Source organism: Hypomesus transpacificus, chromosome 14 (assembly GCF_021917145.1).
Source record: "Hypomesus transpacificus isolate Combined female chromosome 14, fHypTra1, whole genome shotgun sequence".
Lineage (NCBI taxonomy): Eukaryota > Metazoa > Chordata > Actinopteri > Osmeriformes > Osmeridae > Hypomesus > Hypomesus transpacificus.
In genome coordinates, this window is record NC_061073.1 from 7,314,759 (window position 1) to 7,336,988 (window position 22,230).

Here is a 22,230-nt window from a genome sequence, read left to right on the forward strand (position 1 = left end):
CCAAACTGATTGGCAGAGCCTTCATCATGCAGCAAGATAACGACCCAAAACACACTGCCAAAACAACAAAGGAGTTCATCAGGGGCAAGAAATGGAAGGTATTAGACTGGCCAAGTCAATCTCCAGACTTAAACCCTATAGAGCATGCATTTTACCTGCTTAAGAGGAGACTGAAGGGAGGAACCCCACAAAACAAACAACAACTGAAAGAGGCTGCAGTGAAAGCCTGGGAAAGCATCAAAAAGGAAGAATGCAAAAGTTTGGTGACGTCAATGGGTCACAGACTTGCTGCAGTTATTGAAAGCAAAGGATTTGCAACTAAATATTAAGTCTTATTCACTTAAATATGTTTTAAGTATATCTGTTCCAATACTTTTGATCACATGACAAATGGGTGGATTCAAACAAAATGTGATATTTTCTTAGTTGTGCATCAGATCCTGATGTAAATACCTGGAAATAAAAGCTGAAACGTTGATCTCTGGTCTCACGTTCATTATTTGATGTCAAGCCCAAATGTTTTCAGTCTACAGCAAAAATAAAGGAATTTGCCTCACTGTTCCAATACTTTTGGAGGGCACTGTACCTCTATGCATTGATGACCGTCGAGAAGGATGGTTCTGGTTCATCCTGGTTCTGGTTCTGATGGAGGTTTCTTCCTGTTAAAAGGGAGTTTTTTTCTTTTCACAGCTACCTCTGCACGCTCAGGAGGGAGATTGGATCGGAGAGAAATTTCACAGCAATTTCCTTATCATAGTCACTTTTTTAACTGGCTCCATATGAAATGGACTAATTTGGATTTTAATTAATTTGATTGGATTTGATTATCAGTGGATTGTAATGAATTGGACTTTACATGGCCTGAATGGTATCTCTGAAGTACTCTGAGTTGACATTTGTTGTGATTTGGCGCTACATAAATAAAACTATTAATGAACATGTACATGTAAATATGTGTATCATACAACATTTAAAGTACTGAAACATATCTTTATTGAAATGATAAATCAAGGTTGATTTTGTCCAGGATGTCTTAAAGCACTTTCCCTCTGTCACTATGCACTGTGTTCTACATAAATTCTTGCTTGTCAGTAGTATTGCAAGAACTGAACCTTGCACAGACATCCCAAGTCTTCCGGAAGTTCCGGGAGTCTCCCGCATTTCAATAGCGGCTCCCGGACACCCGCAAATGCTATACAATCTCCCGGATTTCGGGGATTTTGTATTTAGAGCGAGCGCGAGACTGTGCAATGGCCATTTACGGTCGAAACAAGGGCATATCGCGCGTCCTGAGGGGGTACATCATGCGTGCGGATTGCGTCCGGGGGGGGGGGGGGCTATTGACTACTAGATATAGTCAATATTTTTGACTGGTATTGTGTATAGGCTACACATATTTGCATATATATATACCTGTATATATAAATACACATATTTGTATGTGCGTCACCGTCTCTCTGGCTCTGCTCCCTGCCTTTGTTGGTTCATTTCAGACCCTTTCTCTCCCCCTCTCTCTTCTCTGCAATCTAGTCAACTGCACTCACCTGTTCTTCTTCCTTTATAAGCAGGTCTGCTAGCCCCATTTCTCTACCAGGTTGTCTGCAACCTGAACCTCAGCACATTAAGTCTTTTGGGCCTGGTTTTCTATCTCTCTTGGATCTCTGGATTTCTGCACCTGCTCTGTTTCTTTGCTGTTCTTGAACCTGCGAATTAACCAGTTTCTGTATTGAGTTTGATTGTAAGGATTTTGGGTTTGACTATTTAGGGATGTCCAAAGTCGGTCCTCAAGGGCCGCTGTCCTGCAGGTTTTAGATGCTTGCGCAACAAGGTAAAAATGAAACTAAGTACCTTTAGTGAACTTTCTCCAAAATCTTTGCAGAATTTAATATTTCTTTTTGGTTCCATTGGGTTCAGTATTGTTCCGGGTGGGGCGATAATTGAGGTTGCGCACTTTCAGACTGTCCCTCGTGTGGAAATCTGGCTGTTTATCAATCCGAAGAACGCTGAGAACGCAAGTACATTCTTTGGAAGAACCTTCTTGCAAGCGTCCTTACAAGAATTGTCTTGCAAGGACACAAGGACGGAGAATGAATTGAGATGGTTAGGGTTTTCCTGGACTCGCAGCATTATGATGACACTGACTAACTACAAAGACTAGATAACAAAGCTAAAAATTGGTCCGTCTACCTGTAATTTTACGTTTTCTGTAGCCCTTGCTAACTTACAGTACCTAGTGTCTGCACTGCACTGAGATGCTAGCTAGGTTATCGACAAGTCGATGCAAATTTACAAATTAGCCGTTTCATCAATAAAATAAGAAAATTCAGCGACTGAACTGCTTATTTCCCGTCACATTTTAATTCAGATGCTGATTTACACGTACCGTTTAGCTGAAATATGAAAAGTAAAAAATTACAGCTGTGTGGTTTGTCTGCCTCGCTTGACATCTTGCAATGACTTCTGGGAAATCAGAAGCGTTCTCTCTGGTCAAGTCACCATCCGATGCATCCTCGATAAAAGGGGCGGATCAGGACCATTTCCGGGTATTTTTGGCGTTCTTGGTGACTTGTGTTCTTTGGATTGGAACCATACTTGGGCAATAAAAGATGACGTCAAACGAGTTCGCAAGAACACAAGAACGGAAAAAAACGTGGATTGATAAACAGACTCTGTTACAGGGGTAAGCTGCGTTCCTTCATTATCAGTGAATAAAATTAATCAACATTGTCTATTTTTAAGTTTTCAATAACGTGTATTTCTTTTGTGACCTAAGATTGCCTTTGTATTACTTCCGATGATTTGTACCATGTTAAATATACAAATTAATGTAATAAAATATGTAATTTGTGAATGGTTGTTTAGTCGTCGAGTAGAGGCTAACTGGCTAATTCCATTCTGTAGGATGACTGTTGTTCTGCCCCTGTACTGTGTGTGATCGCTCCAGTGTGTTAAAGGTATGTTTTGGATGTGTTAAATTAGCTAACCTATCATGTACTTTATCATTGCCCTTTCTGTAAATTAATACACTATACGATCAAGTGTTGTAGCTAGTAGGCTGTAATGGACTAACGGCGGGTAATTTATAATCGCCTACACACAGCTATTTGTTACGCCCTCGTGTGGGAGTCTGTTACAGGGGATGACTGTGGTTCTGCCCCTGTACTGTTTGTGATCGCTCCACTGTGTGTGATCGCTCCACTGTGTTACAGAATTAAACTCGATGACAGCACAAGTCCACGACTCATCTTCTACATCAGTGGTTCTCAACCCTGGTCCTCAAGTACCCCCTGTCCTGCACGTTTTAGATATTTCCCTGCTACAACACACCTGATTCAAATGAATGGGTCGTTATCTAGTTATGCAGAAGCCTGTTAACGACCATTCATTTGAATCAGGTGTGTTGGAACAGGGATACATCTAAAACGTGTAGGAAAGGGGGTAGGCTACTTGAGGACCAGGGTTGAGAACCACTGCTCTGCACACCATTCAGCCAACCACAAAAATACACTATAATTGTTATTAATGTAGCAGACCGGTTAAAGTCCGCTACACCTGTTTCAACACACCTGATTCAGATGAAATGGATCTATTTGAAAGATTGTTATAGACAAGTCTGCTAATGACGCACCGATATGAATCAGGCGCGTTGAAGCAGCGAAACCTCTAAACATAACTTGCAGGACAGCGGCCCTCGAGGACTGGATGTGGATCTTTCTTCTGACCTGCCCTCCTTCTGCATTAACTTCCCTGATGTCAAAGCCTCTCCCTGGTTCAGCCACGTCTCTACCTGGAACTCAGTTTACTAGCATTCCTCAATCGTCTACTCGCCTGCAGATTCCTGCATATACACCTGTGAGTCCAAATCCTTTTCATATCCAAATAACAAACATTATTTTGGTCAGTCCGCCAATTCTCATGTGTCCAGGCTCACCTGAAAAATGGTCTTGATCGTGCTGTTATCAGCCGCTGGTCTCGGATTCTCCTGCAATCATTCTTTTGTCTCACTGTACAATATATCTTTAAAACTTTCAGAATTCCATCACAGGTTTTTTCTTTTCTTTCTTGGGAGTCCTTCTGACCATACTTGTTACATATGAGTGTGCTAAAACACTACAAATGAATCAAATTCTGAACTTAATATTTTATTATATAAATGATTATTTTAAGTTTTAAACAAAACATTCAACATGTGTTTTTTTTTTTTTTAAACAAAATGTAATAACAAACCAACGTTACAACGTAAACAAAAGTTAAATTCTATTCTAATGGGGGGGAGGGTTTTTGTACCTCCACCATTTGTGTGATTTTTTCCCTGTACATTGTACATTGACATAAAGCTTGGCTTTTTCCAAGCAAGCCTCGAATGGCTCCCACAAACTCTCTTGGATGTCCAGGAGAGCGCTGTTGGACAGCAGGACCTCCAGCTGTCCTTCCGTGCTGCCCTCTACCACACCCAGGACCTCCACCCGAGTGCCTCCTGTGTCACGGTCACCATCTGCCAAAAGAAATATTACTTATGTCTCATGACGTCTTGCGATCAAATAGTAAACTCTTTTATTCCTTTTTTTTTTTTTTCTCAATTATATCACTTGTCCCTTTATATCTGCATGATATACAGTGCCCTCCAAAAGTATTGGAACAGTGAGGCCAATTCCTTTATTTTTGCTGTAGACTGAAAACATTTGGGCTTGACATCAAACGATGAATGTGAAACCAGAGATCAACGTTTCAGCTTTTATTTCCAGGTATTTACATCAGGATCTGATGCACAAATTAGAAAATATCACCTTTTTGTTCGAACCCACCCATTTGTCACGTGAGCAAAAGTATTGGAACATGTGACTGACAGGTGTGTTTTGTTGCCCAGGTGTGTCCTATTACATACATTATTCAATCAATAAATACCACTGAATGTCTACACTCAGGTTCAGATTGGGTAAGATAGGTTTTGTCTATGCAGACTGTATTCAGAGGTGAAAACAACATGAAAACCAGAGCGCTGTCTTTGGGTGAAAAACAAGCAATTGTGAGTCTTAGAGAAGATGGAAAATCAATCAGAGCCATTGCAGAAACATTGGCCATAGCCAGTACAACCATTTGGAATGTCCTGAAGAAGAAGAAAACTACTGGTGTACTAAGTAACAGACGTCGAACAGGTAGACCAAGGAAAACATCAGCAGTTGATGACAGAAACATTGTAAGAGCTGTAAAGAAAGACCCTAAAACAACTGTTAGTGAGATCAGCAACAACCTCCAGATGGCAGGAGTGAAGGTATCACTATCTACTGTTCGCAGAAGACTTCATGAACAAAAGTACAAGGGCTACACCAGAAGATGCAAACCACTCATTAGCAAGAAGAATAGGAATGCCAGGCTGGAATTTGCCAAAAAGTACAGAGATGAACCTCAAAAATTCTGGGACAAAGTTTTATGGACTGATGAGACAAAGATTAACTTTTACCAAAGTGATGGAAAGGCTAAAGTTTGGAGAAAGAAAGGAACTGCTCATGATCCCAAACACACAAGCTCATCTGTGAAACACGGTGGAGGTAATGTCATGGCTTGGGCTTGCATGGCTTCTTCTGGGACGGGCTCATTAATCTTCATTGAGGATGTAACACATGATGGCAGCAGCAAAATGAACTCGGAAGTCTACAGAAACATTTTGTCTGCCAATTTAAGGAAAGATGCAACCAAACTGATTGGCAGAGCCTTCATCATGCAGCAAGATAACGACCCAAAACACACTGCCAAAACAACAAAGGAGTTCATCAGGGGCAAGAAATGGAAGGTATTAGACTGGCCAAGTCAATCTCCAGACTTAAACCCTATAGAGCATGCATTTTACCTGCTTAAGAGGAGACTGAAGGGAGGAACCCCACAAAACAAACAACAACTGAAAGAGGCTGCAGTGAAAGCCTGGGAAAGCATCAAAAAGGAAGAATGCAAAAGTTTGGTGACGTCAATGGGTCACAGACTTGCTGCAGTTATTGAAAGCAAAGGATTTGCAACTAAATATTAAGTCTTATTCACTTAAATATGTTTTAAGTATATCTGTTCCAATACTTTTGATCACATGACAAATGGGTGGATTCAAACAAAATGTGATATTTTCTTAGTTGTGCATCAGATCCTGATGTAAATACCTGGAAATAAAAGCTGAAACGTTGATCTCTGGTCTCACGTTCATTATTTGATGTCAAGCCCAAATGTTTTCAGTCTACAGCAAAAATAAAGGAATTCGCCTCACTGTTCCAATACTTTTGGAGGGCACTGTATCTTCAGTGTTGAAAACCACAACCATTTACATGGCTTAATGAAATATACTCAATGCCCTGTCATGATCTGCTCAGGAGATTAATGCCTAACAAGGACACCTATGGTTGTATACCTAATTTTGGGCACCTAATTTTTTTTTTATTATCCTGAATGTTGGTCTGTATTAACTACACATACTTGTGTTAATATAGATTATTTTACATTTATTGCATTGAATTTAACCCATATTTATTTCCATCAATGTCCTTGTCGATAGGAATTGCGATTTACCTTTATGTTGGTGTAGGCCGTTGACTGCAGCTGATCACCCCCTGCAGCCCTAATGTTCATGTGGGAGAAGCTGTATGTGCTGCCAAGCACCAGCACCTCAACGGCAGCATCACGCCACAGATTGATGGTGACATCAGATTTATCCTGGAAATAACACAGAATTATATATTAGAACTACATAAGAGTTCTACTTTATATGTGTGTATATATATATATATCTCCTATGCTTTGAAAGATAAAGATCTGGAGGTAAAATGGATAAAGATTGAGAAGAGTCTAATTGATTTGGTAATGCTAAAGCCTGAAGTCCTAAGAAAAAACAATGAGCAAGAGTTTTGAAAATCATGATAATGAATTTAATTCCGTATGTGTAACCATGTCTTTGCTTTCTGCTACAACACTTTAATAATTCAACACAGACATTCTGATATTGAGCAGGTCCTTGCCTTCACTGATATTTGTTGATCTAAAGATATTACAGTAAACGTATTCTGATTTTTAGCAATCCAACAAACCAACGTGTAATTTAACTGCTAAAGTTTCAGCTACTCTCACTAAGCAATGCTGTGATATATTACATGGATATAGTGAGCAACACACATTATAATGCTTTAGAAAAAGCCATTTCTATTGTGTTTGGCAGGAAACTGTTTAAATGCTTGGCACCATGGAGCTGTTTGAAAGTACTGACAATTTTGTATGACAACTCTCTTTCAACTGAAGGGTTAGTTCCTGTCTCATCCTCACATTCCAATGTCTTACCTGCCGTAGCTTCAGCTCTCTCAGTGGCGCTGTCACGCCAAATAGTGTCCTAGGGCCAAATAGTGTCACTATTTGGCCCTAGGACACTATTTGGCGTGACAGCTGCTCTGCTGGCTGCTCCTTTTCTGATATTCAACTAAATTGTTAAACAAATTCCTCTGACGTTCATATAGTTTAACTTACAGAAACAAGTTTTACCTTAAAATGTAGGAAAACGTGTCCTCTTTCAGCCAATTTAACTACTTAAGAGCTCACATTTACAGATTTTCAGCTTTGAGCCTTGAAGCGAGAGCAGCCTTTCAAATTCTCTCACTAACTTCAATGGAGAGGTGGGTAAAATTCGTCAGAGAATTTCGAAATTAGACGTGTTTTTAAACTGCCGGTAGAGTCGTATTTCTGACCGCACACACATTTAAATGACATGTCTGGTTTCGGCAGAGTCTTGGGTCTCGGAAAATATCCTCATTTTTTGGATTGGACGTATAGTTTTGTGTCTAGGTTAACTTGTTTGAGGTGTGGATGCAAGGTAAATTTTCTTTTTTCTCTCTGCCCAGCTCACAGCTGCGCCATCACCGTGGCAACCAAACAAGACACGCACCAGGAAAGTAGAAGGATGTCCGTGGTTCCCGCCTTAATATCTTTGCCGTCCAATCACCGTTTTTATTTCTGAAAACTGCTAGATATTCATGACAATTCAAGCTCAAAGCATATGCCATTGGTTAAGGGGTTACTTGGAGGAGAAAATAAATTGTATCGTCAGCAACGGCAGCCATTGTTTTCCGAGGCGGAGCCAGAGAGGACACCATGGGAGATTCCCTACAGTGTTGGATTGAAATCGGAGAAGATATTATGAGTAAAGACAAGTTTTTTAATATGTGTTGTCAATATTGTCAATTAAAAGTCTAAACTTTTAACGTACGAAGAATGTGTTTGTGGGAGTGACATGAGTTATTTCAGGAAAGAATTACGTGTCCGGCTTAGCCATTTGTAACATGCAGCTATGACAGAAGTAGCATTACATTACATTTACATTTATTCATTTAACATAAAAGTGGCTCCAGAAAGCGGCAGGAACGAAAAGAGCAAGATGTAAGGGTGGCAAAGCTGTCAAAACTATCCTCATTTGGATTGTGGCGAAGCGTGTTGAAGAGGACGCTACGTCTGACCCCCAGCCAGGCAACAGCAATGAGTGTGAAACTCAGCCACCAGGGTAGGCTAATAATTACATAACGTTTACTGTCTGGTGTATGCAGTTGACATGGCTATTAAACGTCATAAAAATGCACATATAGGCCTAGGCTACCAGGCAGCGGCCAGGTTAGATATAGTAAACTATGTTCAGGATGTAGTCGGAAAATAGCTTAAGCTAGATAGACTAAATGTAAACTAGCATATCTAACGAACATAAAATCAAATATTCACCATCGAAGTGACAGTTTTTTTTTAATAGTACCCAGATATCACACATGACAGATCGAAACGTCATTCATAACGTCGGATAAGCCTCGGTAAATGATCAGATTTTCCTCTCATCTCTGTGCTCTATTTCAAACGTCGCAGATACGTCGGCTCATGACTGACTGTTCCATTATGCTCATTCCGTGTTGTAGCAAGCATAATCTAGAGCCAGAGACTCGCGAGTCAGAGCCGTTCACTTTTGAAAACAGTCATCTATCTTCACATAGAAGGAGCAGTCGTTACCCTTAATTGTACATCATGAGTAGCCTAAATTTCCTTGCGCATCACTAAACTGAAAACTCAATAATTTCGCCTGACAATAGGTCGGTAAGGGGCCCGTTGGTGAGATCTGCACTCGGGCCCGCCAAATCCTTGTTACGCCGCTGGTTATACAAGTTACAAATTAAACAACATGAACTAGTGATGGGAAGTTCGGTTCTTTTTACTGATTCGGTTCTTTGAATCTCGTTCAGTAAAATGAACGAATCTTTTTTCGAGTCATTTGTTCATTTCAGGGGGGGGGGGGGGGGGGGGGGGGGGGGTTGGGGGCTATACGTCCACTGCAAAGGACGTATAGCCCCTATACGTCCACTGTAGGTTAGTGCATGACATGTGCACCAGCAAATACTATTTCAAAATAAATTCCTGCATTAAAATAATGTATCATGAGTTTGTATGATTTGGTCATGTATTATCACACTAGCATTTAATTATCACGTCAAACAATTACACTGCACTAAACTGTAAGTGTAAATGTAAAGTGAAAATAACAAAACCAGTCAGTATGATGACTTGAGCGAATATCATTCATTCACGTCTTACTAAAACAGCGGCCACGCGAAAGGGAATAAGGAAACTGTTTCCTCTACTAAAAAATACAATGCAGGTCACGTGAAAAAAGGATCCAAAGACTCGTAGAAAGACCGAGTCGGGGAAGGAACTAATCATTCGTTTCCTCTAGCTACAGAGCCTATGCAGGTCACGTGAAAAATGATCCAAAGACTCGTAGAAAGACCGAGTCGGGAAAGGAACGAATTGTTCGTTTCCTCTTGCTACAGCCTATACAGGTCACGTGAAAAATGATCCAAAGACTCGTAGAAAGACCGAGTCGGGAAAGGAACGAATCGTTAGTTTCCTCTAGCTACAGAGCCTATGCAGGTCACGTGAAAAATGATCCAAAGACTCGTAGAAAGACCGAGTCGGGAAATGAACGAATCACTCGTTGAGAGGACTCGTTACTCCCGAGTCCTTATAAGGATTCGTTCAAAATGAACGAATCGTTCACGAACGACACATCACTAACATGAACCACAAAAGTAGCACCGTGTTTAGCCTCGACTTTAGCAGATTGCTGTGAAACTTGGAAAAACAAAATGAACTAGCTATATTATGTAAACTTTAAGCTAAATGTACATGCCTTGTTTGGCCAATTCGGTCGATTGTGGAAGAAGGTCGAAAGTTTTTTAGTTATTTAGAGTATCCAGCCATAGCGCTAGCTACTTTTGGGGGAGAGGAATTCCAGTTTCCCCCATGTGTCCACTAATCACTAGAATGGTCTTAACAATTAATCAAAATACGATATTTCTAATCTGTCTTCTGTTCTACATTGCACACAGATTTGTAGATATTCCATCTACTCAAAGTATTCCTCCTTCTTGTAATTAAAGTGGTTAAATATTAAGTTGTCTAATGAACTATGGGGTTTGCCACCTCTAATGTGGTCAAATAAGGGACACTTTGGCAGTGGCCAATGTCGGGGGGAAATATTGGCCGTTGGCTGCTTCAAGTCAGCCGAGCTGCAAGCGGCTGCAGACGACGCCGGCGCTGCATGAAGTCGAACGCACCTATTACAATCATCATCGACCGTGCTACACGTGGGATTATCTTATTTTGATTATCAGAATGACAGGCAGTCACTGTCACTCAACGTCATTGTTACAATGTCACGAGAAACTATTGGTTTTATTATATTATTTCTCATGTAGGAGCATGTGAAAACGTAACGTAAGCATTAGAGTAGGTTTAGCAAGAAGTTACGGGACATATTACGTCCCGTATTGACTCATTACGGGATGGTAAATTGTATTGTTCAATACGGGACGGTCCCGTATTATACGGGACGGGTGGCAACCCGGAGAAGATTTTTGAAAACAATGGCTGCCTGAAATCACCTTGATAAAGGATGATTTGCTTAAAGTAATTATATATTTAGTCACATCGTAAAGCCTATAATAAAGCCAATCGTAAAGCCAATAGCCTATAATAGCCATTTCCTGCCGGTTCATTCAAATAGCCTGTGGTGGGAAATAAAATTCCCACGGTTCCCGCTTTAATAGGCTTTGCCGTGCGCGAGAGAATGTGTGTAATGGCTAGAGATTTATATGATTAGGCCCTATAATAATATGCCGTCATAGAACTTCACATCATGCCAAAGATTTATTGAGAAATACAATTTCACATTACAAGTTGTAAATTACTCATTTTACAAACACATAGGCCTATGTGTCACAATAGCCCCGCTCTGTACATATTAGGCGGTGAGTGATCATTCATTTATGTTTTCGCTTAGCCCTCTACCATCAAGAAGGCCACTTCCCTTAACAGCGGTCAATTATACATAGCACGGTCAGTTGTCGAAAAAGAGTGCAGAATGTTGGGAAGCCCCATTCAAGTGAACGGGACATTCTACAGTATTAAGAACGGCCGTGTAATAATACATATAGGCCTATATTAAATACAAAACCACCATACAAGAGACAAGAGTCTTCATTTAAGTTTTTTGAAAGTCGGAGCTGTAAACTGTGGGCCCTAGTTGTAGCCTACTAACGGTCAGTCTCGCGCGCCCCCTGTCGCACATAATAGCTAATGTTTTACCTCAGTTTCTAATAAAAACCCCCGTTTTATATCTCATTTTTCTGACCATTAACTTTTGTAGAAAGAGTTATGAGAGAATAAATCGAATTTGACGATTTGTTTAAGTCCAATGTATGTCGGCGTAACTGGGAGGCTATTTAAGCTAGTTTGTAAAACAAAGGATTATCTTTTAACTGGCGTTACCGAACTATAAGGCCCTCGAAAAATCTTTGTAGGCCTAATTATTTTTATGTGAAGCAGCCTACACACTGTACTTGAATAGTTAACGAAACACATATAGGTTAAACAGGTTTTTGGCAATAATGAGTTTTGAAAAAACAAACTTACCTTATAAGCCTAAAAGCCCTTTCCTGCCGGATCATCCAAATAGCCTGTGGGAAATAAAATCCCCACGGTTCCCGCTTTAATAGGCTTTGCCGTGCGCGAGAGAATGTGTGTAATGACGAGAGATTCAGCCTATTTATTATTTTTTATTTATTTTTATGTCGAGAGATTTATATGATTAGGCCCTATACTAATATGCCATATCATAAAACTTCACAATATGCCAACGTTTTATTAAGAAATACAATTTCATATTACAAGTTGTAAATTACTCATTTTACAAGCAAGTAGGCCTATGTGTCACAATAGCCCTGCTCTGTTCTTTAGAGAACTACGTATTTTTTTTACATGAGAAATAATATAATAAAACCAATAGTTTCTCGTGACATTGTAACAATGACGTTGAGTGACAGTGACTGCCTGTCATTCTGATAATCAAAATAAGATAATCCCACGTGTAGCACGGTTGATGATGATTGTAATAGGTGCGTTCGACTTCATGCAGCGCCGGCGTCGTCTGCAGCCGCTTGCAGCTCGGCTGACTTGAAGCAGCCAACGGCCAATATTTCCCCCCGACATTGGCCACTGCCAAAGTGTCCCTTATTTGACCACATTAGAGGTGGCAAACCCCATAGTTCATTAGACAACTTAATATTTAACCACTTTAATTACAAGAAGGAGGAATACTTTAAGTAGATGGAATATCTACAAATCTGTGTGCAATGTAGAACAGAAGACAGATTAGAAATATCGTATTTTGATTAAATGTTAAGACCATTCTAGTGATTAGTGGACACATGGGGGAAACTGGAATTCCTCTCCCCCAAAAGTAGCTAGCGCTATGGCTGGATACTCTAAATAACTAAAAAACTTTCGACCTTCTTCCACAATCGACCGAATTGGCCAAACAAGGCATGTACATTTAGCTTAAAGTTTACATAATATAGCTAGTTCATTTTGTTTTTCCAAGTTTCACAGCAATCTGCTAAAGTCGAGGCTAAACACGGTGCTACTTTTGTGGTTCATGTTGTTTAATTTGTAACTTGTATAACCAGCGGCGTAACAAGGACTTGGCGGGCCCGAGTGCAGATCTCACCAACGGGCCCCTTACCGACCTATTGTCAGGCGAAATTATTGAGTTTTCAGTTTAGTGATGCGCAAGGAAATTTAGGCTACTCATGATGTACAATTAAGGGTAACGACTGCTCCTTCTATGTGAAGATAGATGACTGTTTTCAAAAGTGAACGGCTCTGACTCGCGAGTCTCTGGCTCTAGATTATGCTTGCTACAACACGGAATTAAGGTAAATTCGTTATTTCAAAACTCATTCTTGCCAAAAACCTGTTTATATGTGTTTCGTTAACTATTGAAGTACAGTGTGTAGGCCTACTTCACATATAAATAATTACTAAGATTTTTCGAGGGCCTTATTGTTCGGTAACGCCAGTTAAAAGATACATATTTTTTTTACAAACTAATAGCCTCCCAGTTACGCCGACATACGTTGAACTTAAACTAATTGTCAAATTCGATTTGTTCACTCATAACTCTTTCTACAAAAGTTAATGGACAGAAAAATGAGATATAAAACGGGGATTCTATTAGAAACTGAGGTAAAACATTAGCTATTAGGTGCAACAGGGGGCGCGCGAGACATAACGCTAGAACAACTAGTTTACAGCTTACAACTCCGACTTTTGAAAAACTTAAATGAAGACCGTGGTCTGTTGTATGGTGGTTTTGTATTTAATATAGGCCTATATGTATTATTACACGGCCGTTCTGAATGCTGTAGAATGCTCCATTCACTTGAATGGGGCTTCCCAACGTTCTGCGGTTTATTCTTTTTCGACCGCTGTCTAAAGTGGCCTTTTTGCCTCGGACGTCTTTCGTAGCCTCCGCAAGTAGTTCGATAACTTTTCAACCCCAGCGTACCTCGTTGCTTAGTGACGTCAGCTGATTTGAAGCCTAAAGAATGTTCAACTTCTATGAAGTTCAACGTCTTTGGCGAACTATTTCTCTGCTGATCAACACTACAATGGTAACAAATACATTGTAAAAATACACACTGTGCTGTTATTTTTTCGGCAAGTAGCCGTGTAATAAGCGGAATAATGTATAGAACGCCGGTCATTATCTGGAAAATAAACCCCTGCTGTCGGGGTTTATTTTCCCGATAATGACCAGCGTTCTATACATTATCCCTTACATAGTACTGAACTGCTGTAATTGCTACAAATGGAGCATTCGTTGACGAAAGCAAAGTTTGAAGAACAAAATTAATATTTCAAATAAAAATCATTATTTCTGATCTTGTTAATGTCTTGACTATATTTTCTATTAATTTTGCAAGTCATTTCATAAATTAAAGTGTGAGTTTTCATGGAAACACAAAATTATCTGGGAGATGCCAAACTTTTGAACGGTAGTGTCATGTATGTATACATACATGAGTCACATGTCAAGTCATTCTTTTTCTATTGTAATTACAGAATGGCACTGACGGCGACCCTCCTTAATGCCAAACCCAGCCCGTATTACAGGCCCCCTGAGCTCCAGATTAAGGTCCTGTTAATGAAAGATCAGGCAAGAGTCATCGCCTGGGAGTTCAGGGGGAGCTCTGCTGTGGCCAAAACCACAAAAAATTAAAAAATTGTGGCCATCACGGATGGGGAGACGGTCACTAGAGTGACCATGTTCGAGGAGTTCTCCTCAAAAATTATGGAGGGGAAAAGCTACATCATGAGGGGGAGAGTCCCCTCCTTACATTATGTTAGTCACCAGGGACACCAAGTCTTTTAGGAGCTCGCCTGTTGTCTGTAAGGAGGGGCTTATGGAGCAGGCGAGAGCCCCCCTCTGTCCCCTGTCCTTACAGACAACACTGGAGAAGGTGAAGGACAGCAAGTGCCTCCTCACAGTGGAGGGGGACATTGTGCAGGTATGCTGATTCTGTTTATAAGCGTAATACACTAAATTTACATTCCGAGTAGTTTTAGTCTGTTTACTTAGCTTATCCTGTTTTAATTCAGATATTAAGTTTTTAGGTAGACAAAGTCATACAGTAAGAATCTGAAACAATGGATCTTCTGTAGTTTTTTTGTTTAACCAGACCGATATTATAATGTTTTTTTACTTAAATGTCACAAGGAAATGTTTAGGTCTAATTAGATCAGTAACTGATGTACCTAGTTGTCAGCTTTCAGCTGTGAAAAAAGTGCGCAGTGGGAGAGAGGAGGTGCTGTCACGCCAAATAGTGTCCTAGGGTCAAATAGTGTCCTACCTGACGTCACAATGACGTCAGGTAGGCAAAGCAAGGACGCGTCCGTCGCTATGCCGACCTTAAATTCCTGACATTCCTGAGATGGCTGCGCGTGCCAGCAGCGGGAAATTATCCTGGTTGCTAGGTAGTCGCTTCTAAATTGCAATTTACCTCAGGCTCGCTCTCACACAGTTAAACAAAAAAATATTACAAAGGTTATTAAACAACTGCCTTCTATGTTGAGCTAGTTGGTACATTTTTTGTCGAAAAAATACCTTATTTCGCATCGATTTTAGCCGACCGGGTAGGCAAAGCGTATAGTATTCTCCCTGCACGCGCAGCCATCTCAGGAATGTCAGGAATTTAAGGTCGGCATAGCGACGGACGCGTCCTTGCTTCGGAACGGCATTGTGATGTCAGGTAGAACACTATTTGGCCCTAGGACACTATTTGGCGTGACACAGCCACTCTGCTGGCTGCTCAACCATAAAAATCAAGAAGGAGCGAAATTTTTTATGTATTTAAAACGGTCACAATTCAAATTTGGCTTAATATATTTGAAAAAGCTGGCTCATTTGGGAATAGCTGAATGTCTTGTGAACATTTTAAAAGTTGAATGGTGTCTCTAGCTGAAAGTATGCTGAAGCAGTTAAGTTTGAAAGAGGAGGAATCTTTTTAATTATTTGAAAGGATTTACCATTACTTTTAATGGGAGAATAATTTGCACAAAAACCTTAATTCTTTAAAAAGTATAAAAGTGAGAAATACCACAAGTCATAGCCATCATCTCCTGAAGGAGCTGAACGTTTTGATACAAAAATTGTAGGAATCGGTGAAAGTATGCAGGACAAGTTAAAGGCCAAAAAACGGCGGAAGAACTGAGAAGTTGAAAAGCAATAGTGAGAATGCTTCACAGCATTCTCACAACTAGAAAAGGCTGTTCCTGCGAAACAGCAGTGAGAATGCTTAAAACCTGAATGGGGATAGCTGACCGTGCTAAAAAAGCTGAAGATTTTGTAGAAAGTTATAAGCTGAAGCTTCAAAGCACCCGAAAGGTATTTTAAATAGGGGCTGGACGAAGGCATAAAACTACAAAAAAGAGAAGAATAATGCAAAAAGAGAAATAATTCAGAAGAATTTGAAAATTTAGTAGAGTCATTTGCTCAGGTTTCAAAAGGCCTGAAATGTTTGTTAGAAAGGACCTGCACCGAGATGAAGGCTTAAAACTACAGAAAAGAGAAGAAAAATGCTAAACAAAGTGAAAAAAATCAAGAAGAGAAACAATGCATAAAAATGTGAACATTTAGCAAAAACATATTTGCTGGAGTTTCAAAAGCACTGAAATGTATGTTAGAAAGGACCTGCAGCAAGATGAAGGCAGAAAAGAGAAGAAAAATTCAAAAGTACTGGCAGTTGGAAGATACTGCTGTGAAATGTATTTTTGAAAGGACCTGGAGCAAGATGAAGGCAGAAAACGGAAGAAAATAAGAAGAAAAATGCAAAACGAAAAGGGGAACATTTCAGAAGGATGAGCTGCAGGAAAATGTGAAAATTGAGCAGAAAACCAGTTGCTCAAGTCTCGGTTGAACGAATTTGAAGGTAAGAGGACAACACTGGAATGACTGGAACTTGCTGGAAAAACGTAGCAACCGCTGGTCATTGACAACAGACTGGCAACATTTTTAACCTAGAATCTCAAAACGGAGGAGAAACTAATCATGCGTGCCTGCACACCCAGTCCTGTTCAGACACTTAATTTAAGATGACAACAAAATAATTATTCATAGTGCAGGGTTGGTCATGTTGTCGTTGTCCCTGGTGAGTTTTTTATAGTAAATAACAAGATCATGCTACATCTAACCAGCGGATCATTTCTTGCAAGTGTGTCAAAGTGGTATGTAGATCTACTACTTCAAATTGAAAAAGGAGAAGATATTTAGAGTAAAGACAAGTTACTTTACATCTGTGTTCAATATCGTCAATTAAAAGTATAAGCTTTCCAGTTACGAGGCGTTTGTTAGTAGGATTAACGCCAGCTGCAGCAAATACTTAGCTAAGCTACCCCAGCCCTGGTTTGGCTGTTTGTGACGGTCAGCTATGACAGTCGCGCCTCGATGTTTGCATATTTCTCTAAAACTTGCTAAAATAAAAATGATCCTGCTAGATTATGTACACTTTAACCTCAATATACATACCTTGTTTGGCCAATTTGGTCGATTGTGGAAAAAAAAAAGTCTAACCGTTTTTAGTTATGGAGAGAGCCATCGCGCTAGCTCGATTATGAGAGATGTAGCCAGAATCCACACCTCAAACAAGTTAACCTAGACGCAAAACTGTACGTCCAACCCAAAAAATCAAGAAGGAGCTAAATTTAAAATTGGCTGAATATATTTGAAAGAGCTGAATCATTTGGGAATAGCTGAATGTCTTTAGCTGAATGAACATTTTAAAGGCTGAATGGTGTCTCTAGCTGAAAGTATGCTGAAGTAGTTAAGTTTGAAAGAGGAGGAAGCTTTTTTAATGATTTGAAAGGATTTACCATAACTTTCAATGGGAGAATAATTTGCACAAAAACCTTAATTCTTTAAAAAGTATAAAAGTGAGAAATACCACAAGTCATAGCCATCATCTCCTGAAGGAGCTGAACGTTTTGATACCAAAATTGTAGGAATCGGTGAAAGTATGCAGGACTAGTTAAAGGCCAAAAAACGGCGGAAGAACTGAGAAGTTGAAAAGCAATAGTAAGAATGCTTAACAGCATTCTCACAATACTAATATATATGTGAGCTTCGCTGCTTGGCCCCTAATAATACTACCAACTAGAGAGCATACAATTTCTGGGGAAATTGTGAGGGTGTACTTGCGGCTGCCCCAGCTGCCCATAGTCTCCTGGTGTTTACATGTTCAAAAAGCATTTAAATGTATGACTGGAGTTCTGACCATGTGTCTCGGGTAGGCTACAGCGTTGCAGTAAGCCACACTGATTTGAAACCACAGGTAATGGTAATTTCACCAGCAAATCGTTTATTAATGTCAAATAAATCCTACATCGAAAATGTATTTGTGAGGAATGTTTATTTTAACGATTGAAAAAAGATCCATGACCACAGTAGTATGTGTTGCCCAGGCAACAGAGGGTAATGTCATGATGCTAATACTTCAGTAAAATAGTGGACTACTGTTTCCGAAAGTAGATGTAGGCCTACTTCTTTAATAATATCAGCTTATATTGTACATTACACATCACAACTGTGTGTCATATCACAAGGTGAAACCAGCTGCCCATAGTCTCCTGGTGTTTACTGTTATCAACTATTCAGTGTGTTTTTACATTGGTTTTAGACAGTAAAGAAAATGTGTGTAGGTTGGTTATCTGGTTACTAGGATTATAATTCCTTGAGAGCAACCATTAGTTGACATGTAATTTGTAAACTTGTAATAAGTTTACAATGTTCCGGGAGTACAATGGTACTTAGGAATGGTTTGCTGAACCCAACGCTAGTTTCCTCAAGGATCACAATGACTCTTGCTTAGACTGTTGCTCTTGTTGGTTAGTGGTAGCTGATTTAAACTGTTGTATTCTATTTTAGTTAATCCTATTTTTATTGCTTTCCTACAGGTACACCTGCACTTAGAGATTAATGTTGTGTAATTTTAACTTCTTTAATTACATGCTCTTATGGTTTCTTCCCTTTAGCACTATTTTTTGGGTTGTTCACAATATGTACTTCTTGTTTTTGACTTGTTTTTGATCTTGTTGTTATTATCAGTGACCTATGCACTTTGTAAAGTTCTCTCTTGGAAGTCGCTTTGGATAAAAGCGTCTGCTAAATGAATAAATGTAATGTAATAAACCATACAACCAACATTTCTTCCAGTTGAGAGGCAACATGTATACAAATTACTCATCCAACGCAACAGAAAGCTAGCCTTGAGTAACCAAAAAGATATGGGAATGTTATGAAAAGAACATGTTTTACCTTATTACATGCCATTTGTGTAAAATTTCTCCCCCAAAAAAATTCCATCAAAACTTATGTCCAGTTTTCCAGGTTGGGATTTCCAGCAACAAGTCTATCTAAAAAGGATATGGGATTTTCAAAAGTATTTAAGCATCAAAGATTTGGGGTTGAATGTCTCCCGCAAAAGATATCAGATAGACACAAACAAATACCAAGTATTTAAAAAAGCACACTTGAAATACATTCTGGACAAGTTCAGGTTTATTTTGTAACAACTACAGGTACATTTAAATGATTTTATTATAAATACTGTCCTAAATGGTTATTATTGATGCCCTTGTAGCACCTGTATCTCATATTCAATGTGAATGGAATCACAAGAACATTGAGAACTGGTGCACTTTAATTTATCTGGATAATTGAGACTTGTACACACTTTTCCAGAATGACCAGTGGTGGGAATTAGAAATGGATCTGGAGTTGGTCAACGGTCAATCCTCTGCAGCTGCTCCTAGTGTACAAGATGGATACAAAATATATACACATTTACAACATTAACACAAACTAACTAAATGAACATATGCTATAAATCAGGAGGTGGTGCCTGATCACTGCTCCACAGCTGCCCACAGCACCTACTGAAGAGAACGGGTGACAAAACAACAGACGTTAAAACATGAAACATAACACAATAAAGATCAATGCATAGCTAAAGGTAACAAAGTGAACATAAAAAAAATCGAAAAGGGGGGGGGGGGGGAGAGGTAACAGATGGTAAAGTTTTTTTTCTTTTCGTTTTTTTTTGGGGGGGGGGGGGGGGGTAATGATAATATGACATGTTGGTCTGTTTGCTTTTGCTGATCCGTTCTTTGGTTGGTCCTTTGACATGGCTGTGTGGACTTGCTGGTTTGTGGTTATAGCGTGACATCTTGGCTTAACAAGGAGGCACCCTGTATTAGGGCCCCCTGTCTCATATCACCAAGATGTCATTAGGAAAATACACCAGAGTTAGGTTTGTCAGTGCCGCACAGGCCCACTTGATCAGACAACGTGAATTGTAGGGTTTGGGGCCTACTATCCCTATGGTGACGTGCTGGTTGGTTGTCGTGTGGTGGTGAGTTGCTTTGTTGGTCCTTTGTCATGGCGTGACAAACTGCTGCTGTGGTGTGATCTTGCGTTGATTTGGAAGGCTGTTGAGTGGCTAGTAGGTTGCTGTGGCGTTCTGAGTTGGTTTTGAAGGCTGGAGATGATGGTGGGTTCTTGTAGCGTAGACTTAGGTCTGTCAGTGCCGCACAGGCCCACTTGATCAGACAATGTGAAATGGAGGGTTGGAGGCGTACTATCCAAATGATGACAAGTGGTGGAAGTGTTGGAAGACTTCAGAGCTGCTTACTGTGTTTGGAGAGTCATGTTTTTTCTTTGCACTAGATGTTAGACGTTAGAATACAATATACAGGATCATGATAGCTGTAGTAAGTTTGCAATAATCCTGATTGGAGACAGTCTTGTGCTCTGGAGATGTAAACATGATCCAACAGTGTGTTCCTCTCAGTGGTGGCTTCTCTGACCAGTTGTGTGTATCCTCTTGACTGAAAAGGGTTGGATATTGGCTTTTTTCCACTGGACAGTAAATCTTTGTTGAAATCTCCAAAGTACGATAGGCTGGCAATCCATGACGTCTAAAGATTCCAAGAGGCTTTGCAGGTTTGAAAGAAAGTGGCCCATATTGTAATCCGGTGGTCTGTACACAACAGCAATCAAAGCTTTGACAGGGGACTCCAGTTTGACGACCAAAAACTCCAAGTCAGTAACATTTTGAAGGTACTGCTTTTCACAGGCATGGTAATGGTTTCGGACATACATAGCGACACCACCTCCGCTTCTACTTGCAATGTGAGGATGGTTGGTGTAAAAGAGGTGTCTGTTGCGTTTGAACATGTTGTAGCCCTCCAGCTGTAGACTTTCAGCAACAAAAGATCCCGATAGATGAGTTTCGGTAAAACATAAAACGTCTCCAAGTGTCAACTGGTGATGAGATTTGATGTCGGCAATGTGAGCTGGCAATCCTTCCGTGTTGTGATGGATTATCGTCAATGTTTGCACCTCGTTTGTGGTCTGTCGATACTTGATAAGTGGCATAGTGCTGTCCAACGATGCTCTTGTCATTGAGTCCAGAGATGCTGTGATTGCAGGATCACAAAATATCATCTTCTCATCAAAGTCCGTCATTTTCAGTCCTTGCAGTGAAGTTGTTCTACTCAAGAGCCACGTAGGCCATTCCGGGTTGGAAGACACGTTTTAATGAAACCACTGCAGATTGTGTTGTCATTCCTTGGACTGTGAATTGTACATGCAAAAGGCAGCCTGAGGGGAATCTGCCTGCGAACCACTCCTTTTTGTTTCAGGTTTTCCTCTACCCTCTCTATGTATACCAAGTTTCCAGAATCACCTGATGTATTGTCCCGATACCTTTGTCCTGCATTTGGATTGTCCAGCACAAGTCCTAGCGAGTTTATAGCTGTAACACCATTCTCTGTCTGGGTGACTATTCTCGCAATCTTGCCAAATGTCCCGTTAACAAGCCCGTCTTCCACATCTATGTTCTGGTGATCATGATTCGGGCACCTTCAGCTGCTTGTAGCATGTCAAGCAGATTGTCCTTTTGTCCTTTTAAAGGATGGTGTTGCTTCTTCATCACTCCAGTTTTAGGGTCTCTTCTATAGTCCTCTGCATCTATGTTGATGACGTTGGAATGGAGGACAGACGCAGTTGCAGCATTATGTTTATCAACTTCTTTGTTGGTGGAAAAGATGTGTAGCACGTCATTAGGGCAGCGGGCGGGGTCAGTCACAGCATGATGAAGCAGAGCTTTGTCATCATTGCTTAAGGCGTCCGTCTTCTGCTTCACTCTAATTCTATTCAAAAGCTCCGCAAATGCAACATCATCTTTCTGTCGCATAATCTCCTTCAGTGTGATCATTTGAAAGTAGTCTTTCCAAAAGTCATCTGTATCTTCCTCAAACACGCAGAGCGGTTTACTT